This window comes from Malus domestica, chromosome 17 (assembly GCF_042453785.1).
Source record: "Malus domestica chromosome 17, GDT2T_hap1".
Lineage (NCBI taxonomy): Eukaryota > Viridiplantae > Streptophyta > Magnoliopsida > Rosales > Rosaceae > Malus > Malus domestica.
The window spans coordinates 12,085,257-12,104,390 of NC_091677.1; the positions used below are offsets into that span (position 1 = coordinate 12,085,257).

At 40.8% G+C, this 19,134-nt stretch overlaps 1 long non-coding RNA gene across 2 annotated transcripts; it reads left to right on the top strand.

Moving 5' to 3' along the window:
* The first annotated feature begins 113 nt into the window (after positions 1-113).
* LOC103405144 (uncharacterized) lies at positions 114-6,088 on the top strand. 2 transcript variants are annotated; one of them, XR_003770691.2, is made up of 5 exons: positions 114-496; positions 730-819; positions 1,014-1,318; positions 1,812-1,856; positions 5,276-5,589. It is a non-coding gene; the product is annotated as an uncharacterized lncRNA (long non-coding RNA). The 2 variants fall into 2 exon arrangements; XR_011577732.1 differs by having other exon boundaries at positions 118-496; positions 1,485-1,856; positions 5,276-6,088.
* Positions 6,089-19,134: the final 13,046 nt, after the last annotated feature.

The window sequence follows — 19,134 nt, forward strand, 5'->3', positions numbered from 1 at the left end:
TAGTCTAAAAAAATATTGGTAATCCAAAAATACAGACGTTTCAATGAAAATATCGGGATATTATAGATATTTTAGACGATGATGCGGAGGAAGGCAAAAACACAACTAACTAAACGAAACACAGAGCCCAACTTAAAACACCGCCATTCGGAACCAGCAGCAGTCGCCAACTATTCAGGGCAGAGCCAGACGCCGATACCCCAATCTTCCACAACTCCACCGACTCTCTCGCTCTCTCTTTCTCTCTCTCTCTCCCCCTCTCTCTCTCTCTGTCAATCTTCTTCTTCTTCTTCCTCGAGCCTTTGCATTTCTCTGGGTGCCAAAACTTAGACCCAGAGTCGGAATTTAACGAGCAGGGAAGCAAAAAGAAGAGGGCCGGGGTTGAAGGAAGTGAGAGAGATGGCGAAGAAGAAGAAGAAACATTCTCAGGTTGATGAACCCACAAAAAACCGATTGCTTAATGCACTTCAGAGGTTCAACGCTTCAACTGATGAAGGTAAAGTTTTATTTTTTTATTAACATTAAGTTCCTGGGTTAATCTGCGTGCTAATCAATTTTTGCGATTGATTGCGTTTTAAACCATGTTCGCATCCGTTTCTTGCTGGGTTTTTGTGATTCAAAAATACCCAGTTTTTAATTTTGTTTTATTTTTTGAAATTAGGGTGCTTTTGATGTTTGTATGAATGCTTTTTTTATTTATTTTTGAGTAATATGGGAATCTGCTTGCAGTTTACACATTCGAGGCCGGTCTCTCGAGCTTTGAACGAGCTTAAGTGCATGAACAATGCAGGAGATGGAGTATGAAATCCAAGATTAAGGGTGAGTGTGCTTGTAGCTATGCCCTCTGTGATTGTGCCAAAATGTGGTTTATTTCAATTTGAGAGAATCTTACGTGCTCACATATTTTCGGGAACTGAAAGAAAAGAGAAAATTTTCAGCTTTGTTATCTGCACAGCTAGCCCTTTGGCCCTTTTCTACTTGTTTTACTGATAATGAACCTGAACTCTGTATAGGAAAGCGGAACAGCGGTGTATCTCCGTTAACAAAGTTAGAAAGAAGAACAGTGATGTACCAAGTGTCACTCGCTTGACATTTTCCGAAGGCACAAAAGAGGTATTAAGTGACTTGTTCGTACGTTACCCACCCCGTGCTCAAGTGGAGGACTTAGAAGTGTCTGGGAAAAGTAGTGATAAGAATGAGAGTGCCCAGATGGAAGAGGGACACAACGTTTCGCAAGCCTTCGATGAACAAGGAAGAAATTGCAAAGAAAGTGGCATCACTTGCTTCTAAAATAAAGAACAACGTTGACTTGAGAAAGGTTCTTCTGATCTCACTGATGTTGTACCCATATTATCATTCTACACAAATTTGAAGTCGTATTTTTCAAAATAGTAGCCGACCCCACTTAGTGGGAAAAGGCTTTGTTGTTGTTGTTGTTGTAGTAGTCTCAGCATGACAAGGTTTTTGTGGCTTTATGCATGCAGATTTTTTAAGACAAGTCCAAGCTTCCAATTATATCCTACAAGGATGTCATTACATCGACAGTTGAATCTCACTACTTGGTGCTTTAAAAGTTATTAGCGATTTGTAACAAATAAAAGTTAACAGCTATGATCACATTAAGCATGACATTACTTTGACATTCCCTACTTTAAGTTAAATATGTGATAGTACCTTACCAGAACATGATTGGGTCTGTTACTGTTTACTAGAATCTCTGTTTTGCCTATGTCATTTAACCTTCATTTGACTTGAATGTATTTCGTACATAACATTTTGGGGCTTAATGTGTGTTCTATGTTTGAAAATAGGTAATTCTTGTATCTGGTGAGACTGGGTGCGGAAAGACAACACAGGTTACGAAATCTTTGCTTTGTCTTCTTTATGGTATATTTATCACAATGTGTCCTGAATCTTTATTTCAAAGGAATTTCATTCATATCTTTTTCTTTCTATTTAGGCCACTCTCACAAATTTCTCTGCGTTTTAGCAATGATATGCAATGAAGTGTTTAGTTGTTTTAGAGCTGCATTTGTTCATTTACTTTTTAGTAGGATTTCTGTTGAAATCACTGAGGGAGTTAGAAAGATTGGAAAAAAATTGATAGATAAGAAAAGCAACTTAGAACTTGATAAGTAAGGATGTTTTACCTAAGAGTTGTTGGTCTAGCAGTCAGGTCCTTGGTTTGCTCCTAAGTGGTCTGGGATTTGACCCTCTCCCATGGTACCCACGTAGCAAATGCTAGAGTTTCTCGCTTCCCAAATGTTGTGGGTGAGGCGGAGGGCCAAGTGATTAGTCGGGTTAAAGACTCGGATACACTAGTTTCAAAAAAGAAAAAAAAAAAGTAAGGATGTTTTACTGTCTTAAGGCATTTGTGGAGTGCGTGTACTGCTCTTGCAAGAAAACCCTATTTGGTTGGTAAGTTGCTCATAGAATAGTGGGATTTATCTTCGGTCATGAATTTGGAGGCAGATTTAGCTGGTTTAGTGCACTTGAGGAACATGAACAACACTGTTAGCAGGATACTTATGAACTTTCAATATCTGTTAAATGAATATGGAGTATCTAGCTAACATTAATTGGGTATTGAACCTATTGCTTTTGAAAGCTTGATGTTTCGATACAAGGGGTGTTGCGTGTTTGATATAAGTCTTGATGAATGATACATGTTGGCTAATTGACACTAAGCCTTCTATTCAGTGGTTAAAATAAAATCCATAAAATAAAAAAGAAATCTCTTGGTGTTTGTCTGGATGAGCCATAGTGATGACAAAACAATGTAAGCCAGTAGGGGTTGCTTGTTAGAACTATGGGGAGATTTGTAGTCTAAAGGTCTTAAATTGAGTAGGACAAAAGTTTGTTAATTGTAGTTAGGATTACAATAGGATTAAAACGGCTCACCTTTAATGTTACAGCCTAGATACTTCTAAACTCGCACTTCTAATATTGTGGCTAATGAATTATAATGTTACATGAAAATCTGAAACATACAAGTAGAGTTTGTTGGATAAAGGGAAGACGGCTAGGTAGGTTGTTTTGTGATCCTAAAATAAAAAACGTAAATATCATACTTAAGGGTCTTTCCATGCCCAAGAGCATGGAGGCCCATGACTTTAGCCTAAACCGTATGTGAGTCACTCACTTATAAAAGGGACTTTCAAAAGATGTATGGGCGATGTGGGATTCTCAGTCCCTCACAAGTTCCAACATAGGAGACCATATATTTCTCTTTTTATTGAATATGGTCAAATTTTTGTGGTTATCTTCCTCTTTCAACAACCTACTTCTTGGATTATCTAAAGTGCACACGTGGAATGTTGCAACAAATTGGGAATAAAAAATGTTTTACCTACCCTAAATATTCTTTAGGCAACGACAAACTTATCACATGTTGAAAGAAAGAGAGGAGTTAGTGAAAACGATAGGAGCCAACTGGCAATCTTGCTTATTCACTATAAATAAACAAAACCGAAAACGCAACATTGACTTTATCACCAGGTATTCCAGTCATACAGCTCTATCCGAAAAGAAACCAATAAGATTAGGATAACCTTAGTGACTAAGCTTTGTCCCCATTAGAGTCCATAGCAAAATAAAAACAACCCCAATCATGCAGTATTTGCATCCCCTTGGAGATGGCAAGGGTAGAAGATAAAGGAGGTGGAATTCCAATGTTAGTTGCAATGAAAGGCCACCCGGGCACAGGAAAATCCACCCTGGCCCACTCCTTATCCTCCACCCTCAAATTCCCTGTCATCGACAAAGACGACGTGCGCGACAAGCTCCAAGCTCTCCAGTCCCACCCCGCCGCCGCTTCCTCCCTGCTCAACGACACGTCCTACAGCGTCGTCTGGCAAATCGCGTCCACGCAGCTCCGCCTGGGCCTCAGCGTCATCGTCGACTCGCCCCTCTCCCGTAGAGCCCACCTCGAGCACCTGACCCAGCTGGCGTCGTCGTGCGGGGCCCGCGTGCTGGTCGTGGAGTGCAAGCCTAAGGACGAGGCTGAGTGGCGCCGGAGGCTCGAGCGCCGCGCTGCGGCTGAGGGTGGAGCCGGATGGCACAAGCCGTCCACGTGGGGGGATATGGTGAGGCTGTTGGATGGGTACGGCGGGTGCACGGAATATGATGTGGGCGATGTTCCGAAGGTGGTTGTGGATACGACGGCGGCTGTTGGATTTGAGGAGATTGTATCCAATGTGGTCGAGTTCATTGAAACGCACAGTGGTCAGCCAATGGCATCTGAACACGAAGGATAAAACTTATGAATTGGAATAACAATTAGGCTAAACAAATAATGTGGAAATCCAAAGTACAAATTATATAGGAAACTTCTGAGATCTGAAAATATTGTCATATAATTAATCAAGCTCTTTTCTCTCTCCTTTTTATGCCGATTTTCTTATCATCTCTCCTTTTAAATTTATGTCACATTATCAGAACGCTCTTAAAGCTGAGTTAAAGAGAGTTTGACCATCTTCAATCAAAGGAGTATTATGTTTCAATCATAAGGGTTTTTGTCATGAATGGTCTAACTCATCCTTTTGGTCCCATAATTTCCAAATCGATAAATTTGGTCCCTGAAATGTAGTGCCGCACATCAACGTGCTCCTTCCGTCAATAATTCGTCAAATTCTTCATTAAAACTACACGTGACGACTCTTGTGGCCTTTTGGTGGAGGGCTTTACCTTTCCCCCAATACTGTTTCCCTCTCTAGTTAGAGAGATTTTAAAAAGCTAGGGTTTGGCAAATTGGGGATTTTGGCAAGAGATAATCAATTCTCCTTAGATTAGGACTCTCAAATTTAGAAATTTGTGGGGAATCATTGAACTTTGGTGGATTGTGAGTAAATTTTGTTGAATTGTGAGCATGTCTTAGAAATTCCGCAAATCTGGAAAACCTCCAAAATATGGTGAGTATTATTTATCTTCTTTCCATGATTTATTTATACTTTTGATGGTCCCAATAGTCCTTCATATTTTTTATATGTGGTGGTGGGGTTTGTGTAGTTTGAGATGGTGTGGGGTTAGTGTTGGTGGTGAATATGTTTATATATGTGGTCTTGTTTCCTTTCTTTTGTCATTTTGCATTAAAGATTGCATAGTTTTATTGATATGGAGTTTGGTTGTTGTGTATTTTTATTGTTTTAGTTTTCATTGTATGGCATATATTTAGGGTTTTGACTGTAAAATGTGGCAAAAGTAATTGACTTAGATTTAGAGAATAAAAAACTAATTGACGATTTGCTTTACTAATGTATTAATCAATCTGTTGCAGCTAATACTGATAAATTCACATATAACAATTATCACGAAGGTCAGGTTCTTAAGAAGGGAAATAAGGAACACTACATTAGAGGTGGTTATATTCTTAGATTGGGTTCTTGGTGACTTCCAATCCTTGGTAAAGTGTCACGATATAGCAAAGAAACTGGTATAAGGTGAAGTTGAGCCACCATAAAATGTTGCATGTGGGTACGTTTGAAGAAATAGCATGTGATGCACAAGTGACAGATTTAATCGAGGACATGCCAAATGATAAGGTAGTTGAATTATATGTGATTGACAAGAATGTGAAGGCAATTAGTAAAAGTGACAAGGGTGCTGCTTCAAGTAATGGAGATAAAGGCAACAAATTACAAAGTGAAAGTGACAAGAGTCAAGCTTCAACAAATGCGGAGAAGGCAAACAAAATGGTACCTGCAAATGTGTTAATTGATGTAGGTGTGGTGCAAGAGTTTGAGATAACATAATCTTTAAGTTAGGATGACAGATTTCATGAATTTTGGCAAGATGGGGAATTCACAATAGAAAATCAAGGAGAAAAAGAAGATTCTGCAACAAAAACTTAGGGAAAAAATAGGGATGATGAAGATGTTGAGGGAGATGAAAGTGAACAACCTAAAATGTGGAGGAAATAATCAAAATAGTGATTATGACAAGGATTCAGATCAGGAAATTGAACATGCACACGAGAATGTGTTAGAAGATGATTTGTTTGAAAAACAGGTAGACAACCCAATTGATTTTCCTTATTAACACTAAGATTTGTCAATTGTAGCATATGAAAATAAAGGTCTTTCCCGCAGAAGATTGTTTTATCTAACTACTTAAAATGTCACAAAAACTGGTTGTTGTCCCTACTGACCAGCCATTGAAAAATAATTATTAGACTGACTTACACTAATCTAAAGTCTACGAAATTTTATAAGCAAACACTAGACACACAGAGCTACACTTCTACAAATATTTGGGATTTTTGGATTAGATTTGATATTTAAATTAAATCAAACAAAAACAGGACAGAAACAAATTTTAAATAGTTCATAAATTAAGAAAAACGAGTTAGGGGAATTGCTATCCACCACCAAATAATCATGCAAACATGTTATGTTTCATTCAAATTCCTTTTATTTCCGGATGAAGATGCTCAAGTTGGCTCAATGTTAGAACTCAACCTATTACTTTGTATTACGTAGTATGTTAAGAGAATGGCGTTTTCAACTTAACTTAGTCCCTAGCATGCAATTTAGAATGGCGTGTTTATAGATTTAACAAGTATGAATCATTAAGAACGAAAAGAGTTTGAGTCATCACAAGGCATCGTTAGTACTGGGGTTGTCTTACTTATCCGAGAAATTGGTTCACATGTTAATCGCAATTAACAAGTACTACTCTAGAACATATGTAGGTCCTCATTCTATAAGGGCAGGCACACACATATTCATAGCATTAGAATCCTAGATATGTTTACTACGTATGCATCCATAGAAAACAAATAAAGAATTCATCAATGAGACAAGTAGTGAACCAATTTTCATCCATTCATAAAAGTAATTCAAACGAAATGTCATAACAAACTTGCAATCATATTCGGGGCTTCAAAACAGCCCATAACTACTAAAAAATTAGTTACACACAATCCTTAAATAAAAACAAAAGATAGACATGAGTTTGAGAAGATAGAACCGAAAGAAATCGACTAAGGCCTCCTCCTCTCTTCCTTCCTTCCCCAATGCTGCTTTTAAACCAATTCTTGTTGCATCATTTTCTTCTCCTTAACTCACCCACTAATAGCCATTTAGTGATGACAATAAGTGAGAGGAAATGTGGTAAAACAATTGTAACACTTTAGGTAGCCTTTATGCCAATTACTCCCTCTTAATCCTCATTTTTATTTCCATTTCCTCTGATATTTGAATAGGTGTCAGCTGACTTGTTCTTGGCTGCATCAGTTTTGGCTGCTAGATTTATTGGGTTTATTGCTTTCATTGCAGTTACAAACTGCCCAGTCTCTTGTGAACCTTTCAGTGTTAAAACGGCCATAACTTCTTCTACGAAAATGATATTAACAATCCGCGAAATGCTCCAGACAATAGACATCCGTAGCTTTCCAAGCATATAAGGATCATTCTCTAATTCATTTTGAGCTGTTCGCAACTTGCTTCCAAAGTCAGCTGATTTGCACAGGCAGTTTTGACGAATTTGTTACTAAAAATCCTACTTGTGCTATTTTTCTTTTATTTGCTTGACAAATCCCACAAAACACAAAAACAAAGTAAATAGCTCAAAAATATAAGGAACTAACTAAGAAAAGAGAAGTGAATTTGATGTAAAATATATATAAATATGAGCTTATCAGTTTGCTGGGGAAATTTCAGATAATGAAGCCATTTCTTGGACCTTTCTTGGACCTTTATAGCTTGGAAGCCCACACTTATGAGGAAGAAGATGGTGCTGAGGTGTCTAGCAAAAAGAAGAGGAAGAAACCTATGCCTAAGGTTAAATAATGGCATACAACTACATATTTGAAGAATCCTGATATTTGCATGGGTATGTTGTTTTCTAATAAACAACAGTTCAAGAAGGCAATAGTATACTATACTATGAAGAATGAGCGAAAAGTTGCATCTGTTCAAGGAGGCAATAATACCTTGTCCAACATGCTCACTGATCTTTATAGGCAAACTATTTAGCCCAGATACTAAGATCATTAATAGGCAAGTTAATTAATCGCCTACGATCCTTACAGATCCTCCATTTTGTTCACAGCAGATTCAAGGGAATATTTGCGAACTAATCCAACCAAAATACGAACCATTTAATTATCTTCTAGTTTGGGTTGACGTATCGACACATTGGTTATATGTTTGTCCACACCCAATGCTGCTTTGCTAGACTCCTGGCACCAATTATTTGGTTGCAGGCTCACCACCCCTACTATCATAAAGTCCAGAAGACTGACATTACAATTGATAACTAGGTACAAGCATAAAGTTTTGTACTTATGGGTTTTGGGTGTACATTTATGTGTCAAATGCGCCATATCAATGTACCAATACAAGTCCTTACAAAAGGTGAGTCAATGTCAATTATGATTCCCCTAAGCCCTTGCAAGCAATCTTTTTACCTCTCAGTTAGCGGATAGTCATTTCAATGAGACAGTCTTCCCGTCGTTAGGAAGAGATAAGAACGTAAACTTTCTTGAAGAACAAAGCGAATTATCGTGGACATCCCCACTGTGTCTCATCCCAATCCCTATTCTAGATTTACATAATGCTACTAGACGTTTTCTCTGATCTAGTGATAGTGACAAGATCACATATACCAATAGGAAACATGCTTGCAATGATGAATTTCTTTAACAAATGTCTTTTTGTTCCATAGAATGGAGGACGTCCGTACGTCTTTTTGTTCCCTAGAAGAGAGGACGTCACGATGCTACTAAGTGTGTGAGGAGATTCCTAGCACCTATTGGTCAATCCTAGTACATTGGCAGCTAGCCAATCAATCTGTCATCCGGTGGAAGTGCAACAAATCACTCGGTTCAAATAATTCACCTACTTAGAAGTAGAGGAACATGGCACAAAAAAACTCATTCCTCAATCGTTGTATTAATCATTTCCATCTCATGAGATTAATCTAGATTACTCCCGAGACTTGAAGTTCTTGGTTCAATATACTAGTTTGGTGAGATATGGAATTGAAATAAGATTATCATCGGTGATGTTTCACTTATATTGTATCTACCGACATAAACGAAAATCAACGATATCGAACCGCTTTTCGTTGATTAGTGACAACGTGGAACTGATTGGTCAACTAGAAATAAACAATCCATGTCGAATAAGAGGATTGAAATAGTGCGATATAATGTCGCCTTATGGCACAAGACTTATCTCATATGCCTTGAATTGATTGCAGCACTATAAATGTGGTTATAACATATCTCTAGGATCCTGATACGAAATCCACATATACGATTCTAGAAGAATTACATATACTGGTTCAAATAGTTATAGGCCCCAAGACACCTTCTCAATTTAGATGAGGCTTTCACTTTATGGATGCAAAACAATATAGTCGAATGTGGTATACCCGTTTAAGTAAATGTTGATCAGTTAGGGAGATATGCCCCTGCGTGTACAAAATTAAAAATTGCTAGAGTTGTAGTTTATGTCGATGACATACTATCTCGCACCTGAAGTTGGAATTTGAGATAAAAGATCTTGGAAAAATTCGACACTATCTCGGCTTGAAGTCCAACTACACCAAATGGTGTTGCTAAGTATACCCCTGATTGTCCATACGTTACATGCAAATGAGACCTTGGAGATTCCATATATAAGTGTAATTAGTGTTTATTGTACTTAACTTAGAGCATTAGATTAGACATCTCAAGTGTTGATAATCTTTTGATAAAAAGGTAGCACTACGCCTTCATGCCACCACCAAATTGGTGTTAAAAGACCTTTTTTAGCTATCCTAAAAATACTACGGAATTGCGCTTATCCCTACGCATCCTGAGCATAATCAACCCCTTTGATCATCAGAATGATACTTGCCTTACTTTTTATGTTAACGTTGGTTGTTTATCAAACTCGCACAAGGCACATTCCCAAATGGTCATGTATTTACCGTTAAGGAACACGTCAATATCTTGGAGATAAACCAAATAGACCTTAGTTGTGATGTCTTCAAGCTTGCACCATATACCACGCAACATGAATAGAGGAACATCTTCGAAGCACCTGCAATTTTCATCCTTGGTTGAGTCCCATTCAAGAACTAAGAAGTCAACACCAAACTTATTGTGTCTACATCAGTATGAGCATCAGAAGATTGAAGTCAAGCAATCCGATCCCGGACAACCTTGTCGATTTCTACATGAAGTCGCTACCAAAGCTTACTTTCCAGAAGCTTGTCTGAGTAATTGTATGTGTAACTATCTCATTAGTAATGCTTGTAGTTCTCATTTGGAAGTTTTGTCAAACTCAAGGGAGTATCCAGAAGTATACTCACTTGATCTTAATGTACTCTTTTCCCCTACGATTAGGAGTATTTTTCCCACTGAGTTTTTGCTACATGACTAGGTTTTGACAAGACACCCGTCTTGGATTGGTCATACCATTGGGAGCGCTCTACTTGTATCCACAAGATGTATAGTTTTGATTTAATGCAACTTCTCACTTTTCTCTTCAGACTATGAGTGTTTATCCCATCTTGGGTTTTACCATAGCAAGGTTTTGTGAGTATTACTACCTATGCATTCTTCCATTTGTTTTGAGACTCGCATTCACTACTTGTGCCAACTAGACGAGACAATTTCATATGTTTCTACATTTACCTAAGGATCTTATGCTATATCTACTTGAGTATTTGCACACTCAATGGGGAGTATTGTGAATATATATCAAGCACATGTGTGGTTGTGTAAATCATTAGTCGATTGTATTTAGGATAGTAGAAGATTATTCCCTTTCTGGGTATATTACTTCAAGGCAAGAAATCCTCATTGGTTTACTATATATATGGGCACAAGGTCTGAGGAATAACACACATAATTCTTCAAGCCGATTCTCCATCTCTCTTTCTATCTATGACACACCCTCTATTTTTCTCAAACAAAAATAGGTCATGGTATTCAATATTTCATGATTGTTAACCAAACAACAACAACAACAACAACAACAAAGCCTTTTCCCACTAAGTGGGGTCGGCTATATGAATCCTAGAACGCCATTGCGCTCGGTTTTGTGTCATGTCCTCCGTTAGATCCAAGTACTCTAAGTCTTTTCTTAGAGTCTCTTCCAAAGTTTTCCTAGGTCTTCCTCTACCCCTTCGCCCCTAAACCTCTGTCCCGTAGTCACATCTTCGAACCGGAGCGTCAGTCGGCCTTCTTTGCACATATCCAAATCACCGGAGCCGATTTTCTCTCATCTTTCCTACAATTTCGGCTACTCCTACTTTACCTCGGATATCCTCATTCCCAATCTTATCCTTTCTCGTGTGCCCACACATCCCACGAAGCATCCTCATCTCCGCTACACCCATTTTGTGTACGTGTTGATGCTTCACCGCCCAACATTCTGTGCCATACAACATCGCTGGCCTTATTGCCGTCCTATAAAATTTTCCCTTGAGCTTCAGTGGCCTACGACGGTCACACAACACGCCGGATGCACTCTTACACTTCATCCATCCAGCTCGTATTCTATGGTTGAGATCTCCATCTAATTCTCCGTTCTCTTGCAAGATAGATCCTAGGTAGCGAAAACGGTCGCTTTTTGTGATCTTCGCTAGATTGCTCCGGTCATTAGTGTGGATAAGTATATAAATGGATAGAGATAGGAAAGCAAACACAAGATGTACGTGGTTCACCCAGATTGGCTACGTCCACGGAATAGAAGAGTTCTCATTAATTGTGAAGGGTTTACACAAGTACATAGGTTCAAGCTCTCCTTTAGTGAGTACAAGTGAATGATTTAGTACAAATGACATTAGGAAATATTGTAGGAGAATGATCTCGTAATCACGAAACTTCTAAGTATCGGAGTGTGGTGTCGTCTTGACTTGCCTTATCTGTCTCATAGGTAGATGTGGCATCTTCTTTGGAAGTACTCTTCCTCCATCCAGGGGTGGTATCTTTAACTGGTGGAGATGCACAAGGTAATGTATCAATTTCACTTGAATCTTACTTGTAGTTTCAGGCTTGGTCAAGCGCGATACAAACCATGTAGTAGGAGTCCCCCAAGTCGCCGAGCTATGGGGTCTGCTGAAAGAGGTGACAGACAAGGTAAGCAATCAGAGCTCCGACTGATTGTTCACCTTCTCCCCATCTTGCAGCAGCATGAAGGATAAAGAGAAGAAAAATGAGAAGAGATGATATGAGATACTTTTGCTTTTGAAGAAGTAACTTTCCACAGGCTTATTCTTGAACTGAGCTGGAGGGTTTTCTGGTTTCCTCCAGAGTATAAGGCCAAATGAAGAATTTGAGGGTCAAAACAAGTCCATCAAATCTAGAGTACGTTCCACCCTGCTGATATGGGATACTTTTGCTTTTGACAGAGTAATGGATGTATCGGCACGTGTGCTGTTACGCTTGTCTCCACATGCTTCCTTGTATCCTTCGCACTTGCCCTATCTGTTCCTCAAGCAGATGCGGAATCTTCCCTAGAAACATAAGATGTTGAAGATGAGTACTCGAGAGCAATGCCAGGTAAGTAATCAGGTAAGGGGTTCCAGGCAGTCAGTTCCTGGCTGGAAGCTTGATTCCAAGTGCTGACTGATTGCTCTCTTTCTCCTTGTCTTGCAGGTAAAAACAAGGCCAAAGGAAAAGACAGGGAAAAAGCATGATATGGGATACTCTTGCTTTTAACCCTGATGATATGAGATATTCTTGCTCTAGTATAGCTTGTTTGCAGAGGTATTATCGGGGGGAAAGAAAGCTGAATATTTCGAAAGGCTTTGTTGGGAGTGCCCTCTCAGATATGATGAAGGGTTGAGCATTTTTGCAGGTCTGCCTGTCCGTTGGGGATGGAGGTCGACATATATAGGAGTCTCCCTAACAACAAGTAGTAATGTTATTCCTTTACCCTGCTTGGTCATAGCACGGTAGTGGGAGCTGCCAGTTTCACATGTTTTAACTCTGTCAGAGCACTTTGAAAAAGTGGTCTGTGGTATCTGGCTCTCGAGATTCGGAGAACGATGCCTCATCGATTTTTGAGAAAGCAATCATGCTGGGGGTCTGGCTCTCGAGATTCGGAGAGCAGTGTCTCTTCGATTTTTGAGGAAGTAATCATGTTGGGAGTCTGGCTCTCGAGATTCGGAGGGCGGTGCCTCTTCGATTTTGGAGCAAGCAATCCTGTTGGGAGTGTTGTCTCGAATGTGAGTAAAGGTTGGGCATGTTTGCTAGTCTACCTTGCCACGAAGCACAAAGGTTGACACACAGGGACTTTCCAATTATCCAGCAATGGTACTGTTCCTTTACCCTCTCTTCGCTTTTAAGAAAGTAGTCATGTTGGGAGTCTGGCTCTCGAGATTCGAAAGACGGTGCCTCTTCGATTTTGGAGCAAGCAATCTTGTTGGGAGTGTTTTCTCGAATGTGAGTAAAGGTTGGGCATGTTTGCTAGTCTACCTTGCCACGAAGCACAGAGGTTGACACACAGGGACTTTCCAATTATCCAGCAGTGGTACTGTTCCTTTACCCTTGTGGGTAATAATATGGTAGCTAGACCTTCAAAATTTATGTGTCTAAACTTTGTTAGTGCTGTTTCTTTGCTATTCTTTTACCTTTCTTGGTCAGAGCGATGTAGTGGGAGCTGCAAGCTTCACGTGCTCAACTTTGGCAGAGAACTTTGGCAAAGTTATCTGTGGTACCCATGAGCTATTGTTGCGTGTGGGAAGTGGGTGATTGAACAGTAAGATTCATGTGCTTTCTACTTCACCAGAAGTCTTCGACAGAATGCCCATAATTTCTGCAAAGCTGAGTGTGCGTGTGACAGGTGCTGACAAGGCTAGAAAAGTAGGTGCCTCTTCGATTTCTGAGATCGGCCCTCGTGGTCTCTGAGCAGCCCAGCTTTTGAGAAAGCGAGCGCCTCTTCGATTGATTCGGAGAGCGATGCCTCATCGATTTTTGAGAAAGCAATCATGCTGGGGGTCTGGCTTTCGAAGATTCGGGGAGCAGTGTCTCTTCGATTGTTGAGAAAGTAATCATGTTGGGAGTCTGGCTCTCGAGATTCGGAGGGCGGTGCCTCTTCGATTTTGGAGCAAGCAATCTTGTTGGGAGTGTTTTCTCGAATGTGAGTAAAGGTTGGGCATGTTTGCTAGTCTACCTTGCCACGAAGCACAGAGGTTGACACACAGGGACTTTCCAATTATCCAGCAATGGTACTGTTCATTTACCTTCTCTTCGATTTTTAAGAAAGTAGTCATGTTGGGAGTCTGGCTCTCGAGATTCGGAGGACGGTGCCTCTTTGATTTTGGAGCAAGCAATCTTATTGGGAGTGTTTTCTCTAATGTGAGTAAAGGTTGGGCATGTTTGCTAGTCTACCTTGCCACGAAGCACAGAGGTTGACACACAGGGACTTTCCAATTATCCAGCAGTGGTACTGTTCCTTTACCCTTGTGGGTAATAATATGGTAGCTAGACCTTCAAAATTTATGGGTCTAAACTTTGTTAGTGCTGTTTCTTTGCTATTCTTTTACCCTTCTTGGTCAGAGCGATGTAGTGGGAGCTGCAAGCTTCACGTGCTCAACTTTGGCAGAGAACTTTGGCAAAGTTATCTGTGGTACCCATGAGCTATTGTTGCGTGTGGGAAGTGGGTGATTGAACAGTAAGATTCATGTGTTTTCTACTTCCCCAGAAGTCTTCGACAGAATGCCCATAATTTCCGCAAAGCTGAGTGTGCATGTGACAGGTGCTGACAAGGCTGGAAAAGTAGGTGCCTCTTCGATTTCTGAGATCGGCCCTCGTGGTCTCTGGGCAGCCCAGCTTTTGAGAAAGCGAGCGCCTCTTCGATTTCTGAGATCGGCCTTCGTGGTCTTTGAGCAGCCCAACTTTTGAGAAAGCAAACGCCTCTTCGATTTCTGAGATCAACCCTCGTGATCTCTAAGCAGCCCAGCTTTTGAGAAAGCAAACGCCTCTTCGATTTCTGAGCAGGCGCCTCTTCGATTTCTGAAGCTCCGTCGAGTGCAGATTTTTATAGGGGCTGGCATTAAGTTCCAAAGCACACTTGAATCTCCACCAGTAGAAGCTTCATTCTTGCACTTCTAAGATCTTGATTTGTCCGACCTCTTCTCTCTTCAACACCTTTGAAAATGTCTGGCCCCTCCGACCGTCGTTTTGACTTGAGCCTTGTTGAAGAGGCAGCCCCGCCTTCTCCAGACAACATATGGCGCCCATCCTTCGTCTCCCCTACTGGTCCTCTTACCGTTGGGGATTCCGTGATGAAGAATGATATGACCGCTGCGGTGGTGGCCAGGAACCTTCTCACTCCCAAAGATAACAGACTACTTTCCAAACGGTCTGATGAGTTAGCTGTTAAGGATTCGCTGGCTCTCAGTGTTCAGTGTGCAGGTTCTGTGTCTAATATGGCCCAACGCCTATTTGCTCGAACCCGCCAAGTTGAATCATTGGCGGCTGAAGTGATGAGTCTCAAACAGGAGATTAGAGGGCTCAAGCATGAGAATAAACAGTTGCACCGGCTCGCACATGACTATGCTACAAACATGAAGAGGAAGCTTGACCAGATGAAGGAAACTGATGGTCAGGTTTTACTTGATCATCAGAGATTTGTGGGTTTGTTCCAAAGGCATTTATTGCCTTCGTCTTCTGGGGCTGTACCGCGTAATGAAGCTCCGAATGATCAACCTCTGATGCCTCCTCCTTCTAGGGTTCTGTCCAGTACTGAGGCTCCAAATGATCCCCCTCCGGTGCCTTCTCTTTCTGGGGCTCTACCGACTGTTGAGACTTCTCCTAAGCAACCTTTGTGAAGGCTCCCTCTTGTGTGTTTATTTTGACTCATGTATATGTACATATTTGTAGCTTATCGGGGATATCAATAAATAAGCTTTCCTTCATTTCAACGTATTGTGTTAAATACACCAAAGCCTTCTTCGCTAAGTTCTTTGAATTTTCTTTTGTTGAAGCTTGTATGTTGAAGCTTTCTGAGTGGGGCATGTAGGTTGGGGTAGTGTTCCCTTAATTTCCCGAGTGAGGAAAACTTCTCGGTTGGAGACTTGGAAAATCCAAGTCACTGAGTGGGATCGGCTATATGAATCTTAGAACGCCATTGTGCTCGATCCTGTGTCATGTCCTTCGTTAGATCCAAGTACTCTAAGTCTTTTCTTAGAGTCTCTTCCAAAGTTTTCCTAGGTCTTCCTCTACCCCTTCGGCCCTAAACCTCTGTCCCATAGTCGCATGTTCTAATCGGAGCGTCAGTAGGCCTTCTTTGCACATGTCCAAACCACCGTAACCGATTTTCTCTCATCTTTCCTTCAATTTCGGCTACTCCTACTTTACCCCGGATATCCTCATTCCTAATCTTATCCTTTCTCGTGTGCCCACACATCCAACGAAGCATCCTCATCTCCGCTACACCCATTTTGTGTACGTGTTGATGTTTCACCGCCCAACATTCTGTGCCATACAACATCGCCGGCCTTATTGTCGTCCTATAAAATTTTCCCTTGAGCTTCAGTGGCATACGGCGGTCACACAACACGCCGGATGCACTCTTCCACTTCATCCATCCAGCTTGTATTCTATGGTTGAGATCTCCATCTAATTCTCCGTTCTTTTGCAAGATAGATCCTAGGTAACGAAAACGGTCGCTCTTTGGTATTTCTTGATCTCCGATCCTCACCCCTAACTCGTTTTGGCCTCCATTTGCACTGAACTTGCACTCCATATATTCTGTCTTTGATCGGCTTAGGCGAAGACCTTTAGATTCCAACACTTCTCTCCAAAGGTTAAGCTTTGCATTTACCCCTTCCTGAGTTTCATCTATCAACACTATATCGTCTGCGAAAAGCATACACCAAGGAATATCATCTTGAATATGTCCTGTTAACTCATCCATTACCAACGCAAAAAGGTAAGGACTTAAGGATGAGCCTTGATGTAATCCTACAGTTATGGGAAAGCTTTCAGTTTGTCCTTCATGAGTTCTTACGGCAGTCTTTGCTCCTTCATACATATCCTTTATAGCTTGGATATATGCTACTCGTACTCCTTTCTTCTCTAAAATCCTCCAAAGAATGTCTCTTGGGACCCTATCATACGCTTTTTCCAAATCTATAAAGACCATGTGTAAATCCTTTTTCCCATCTCTATATCTTTCCATCAATCTTCGTAAGAGATAGATTGCCTCCATGGTTGAGCGCCCTGGCATGAACCCGAATTGGTTGTCCGAAACCCGTGTCTCTTGCCTCAATCTATGCTCAATGACTCTCTCCCAGAGCTTCATTGTATGACTCATTAGCTTAATACCCCTATAGTTCATGCAATTTTGTACGTCGCCCTTATTCTTGTAGATAGGCACCAAAGTGCTCGTTCGCCACTCATTTGGCATCTTCTTCGTTTTCAAAATCCTATTGAAAAGGTCAGTGAGCCATGTTATACCTGTCTCTCCCAAAAGTTTCCACACTTCGATTGGTATATTGTCTGGGCCTATTGCTTTTTTATGCTTCATCTTCTTCAAAGCTACAACCACTTCTTCCTTCCGGATTCGACGATAAAAAGAGTAGTTTCTACACTCTTCTGAGTTACTCAACTCCCCTAAAGAAGCACTCATTTCATGTCCTTCATTGAAAAGATTATGAAAATAACCTCTCCATCTGTCTTTAACCGCGTTCTCTGTAGCAAGAACCTTTCCATCCTCATCCTTGATGCACCTCACTTGGTTTAGGTCCCTTGTCTTCTTTTCCCTTGCTCTAGATAGTTTATAGATATCTAACTCTCCTTCTTTGGTATCTAGTCGTTTATACATATCGTCGTAAGCCGCTAACTTAGCTTCTCTGACAGCTTTCTTCGCCTCTTGCTTCGCTTTTCTATACCTTTCACCATTTTCATCGGTCCTCTCCTTGTATACGGCTTTACAACATTCCTTCTTAGCCTTCACCTTTGTTTGTACCTCCTCATTCCACCACCAAGATTCCTTTTGGTGTGGGGCAAAGCCTTTGGACTCTCCTAATACCTCTTTTGCTACTTTTCGGATACAACTAGCCATGGAATCCCACATTTGGCTAGCTTCCCCCTCTCTATCCCACACACATTGGGTGATTACCTTCTCTTTGAAAATGACTTGTTTTTCTTCTTTTAGATTCCACCATCTAGTCCTTGGGCACTTCCAAGTCTTGTTCTTTTGTCTTACTCTTTTGATATGTACATCCATCACCAACAAGCGATGTTGATTAGCCACGCTCTCTCCTGGTATAACTTTACAATCCTTACAAGTTATACGATCCCCTTTCCTCATTAGAAGAAAATCTATTTGTGTTTTTGACGACCCACTCTTGTAGGTGATCACATGTTCTTCTCTCTTCTTAAAGAAGGTGTTGGCTAAGAAGAGATCATATGCCATTGCAAAATCCAAGATAGCTTCCCCATCCTCGTTTCTCTCCCCAAAACCATGGCCACCATGAAAACCTCCATAGTTGCCTGTCTCCCTGCCCACGTGTCCATTTAAATCTCCTCCTATAAATAAATTCTCCGTCTGAGCAATTCCTTGCACCAAGTCTCCAAGATCTTCCCAAAATTTCTCCTTCGAACTCGTATCCAACCCTACTTGAGGTGCGTACGCACTAATCACATTGATAAGTTCTTGTCCTATTACAATCTTGATTGCCATGATTCTATCTCCTACCCTCTTGACATCTACAACATCTTGTACCAAGGTCTTGTCCACGATGATGCCAACACCGTTTCTCGTTCTATTTGTGCCCGAATACCAAAGTTTAAACCCTGAGTTTTCTAGATCCTTTGCCTTACTACCAACCCACTTAGTTTCTTGTAAGCACATAATATTTATCCTTCTCCTCACCATAACTTCCACTACTTCCATAGATTTTCCCGTTAAGGTTCCTATATTCCACGTTCCTAAACGCATTTTGCTCTCTTGAACTCTACCCTTCTGTCCTAGCTTCTTCACCCTCCCCCGTCTAATAGGATCAAAGTACTTCTTTTGTGTGTCCTGGGTAAAGTTGATAGGAGCATATGCTCCCAAACAACTTTGAGTGGAGTCGTTCGAAAAGAAGTTTCTATGGCCCCCTTGCTCATTTAACACTGCATCCGGGTGCCGATGGAGATACAGCGACCCTTGCTCACTTATCACTGTGCTCGGGCCACACAGCGCG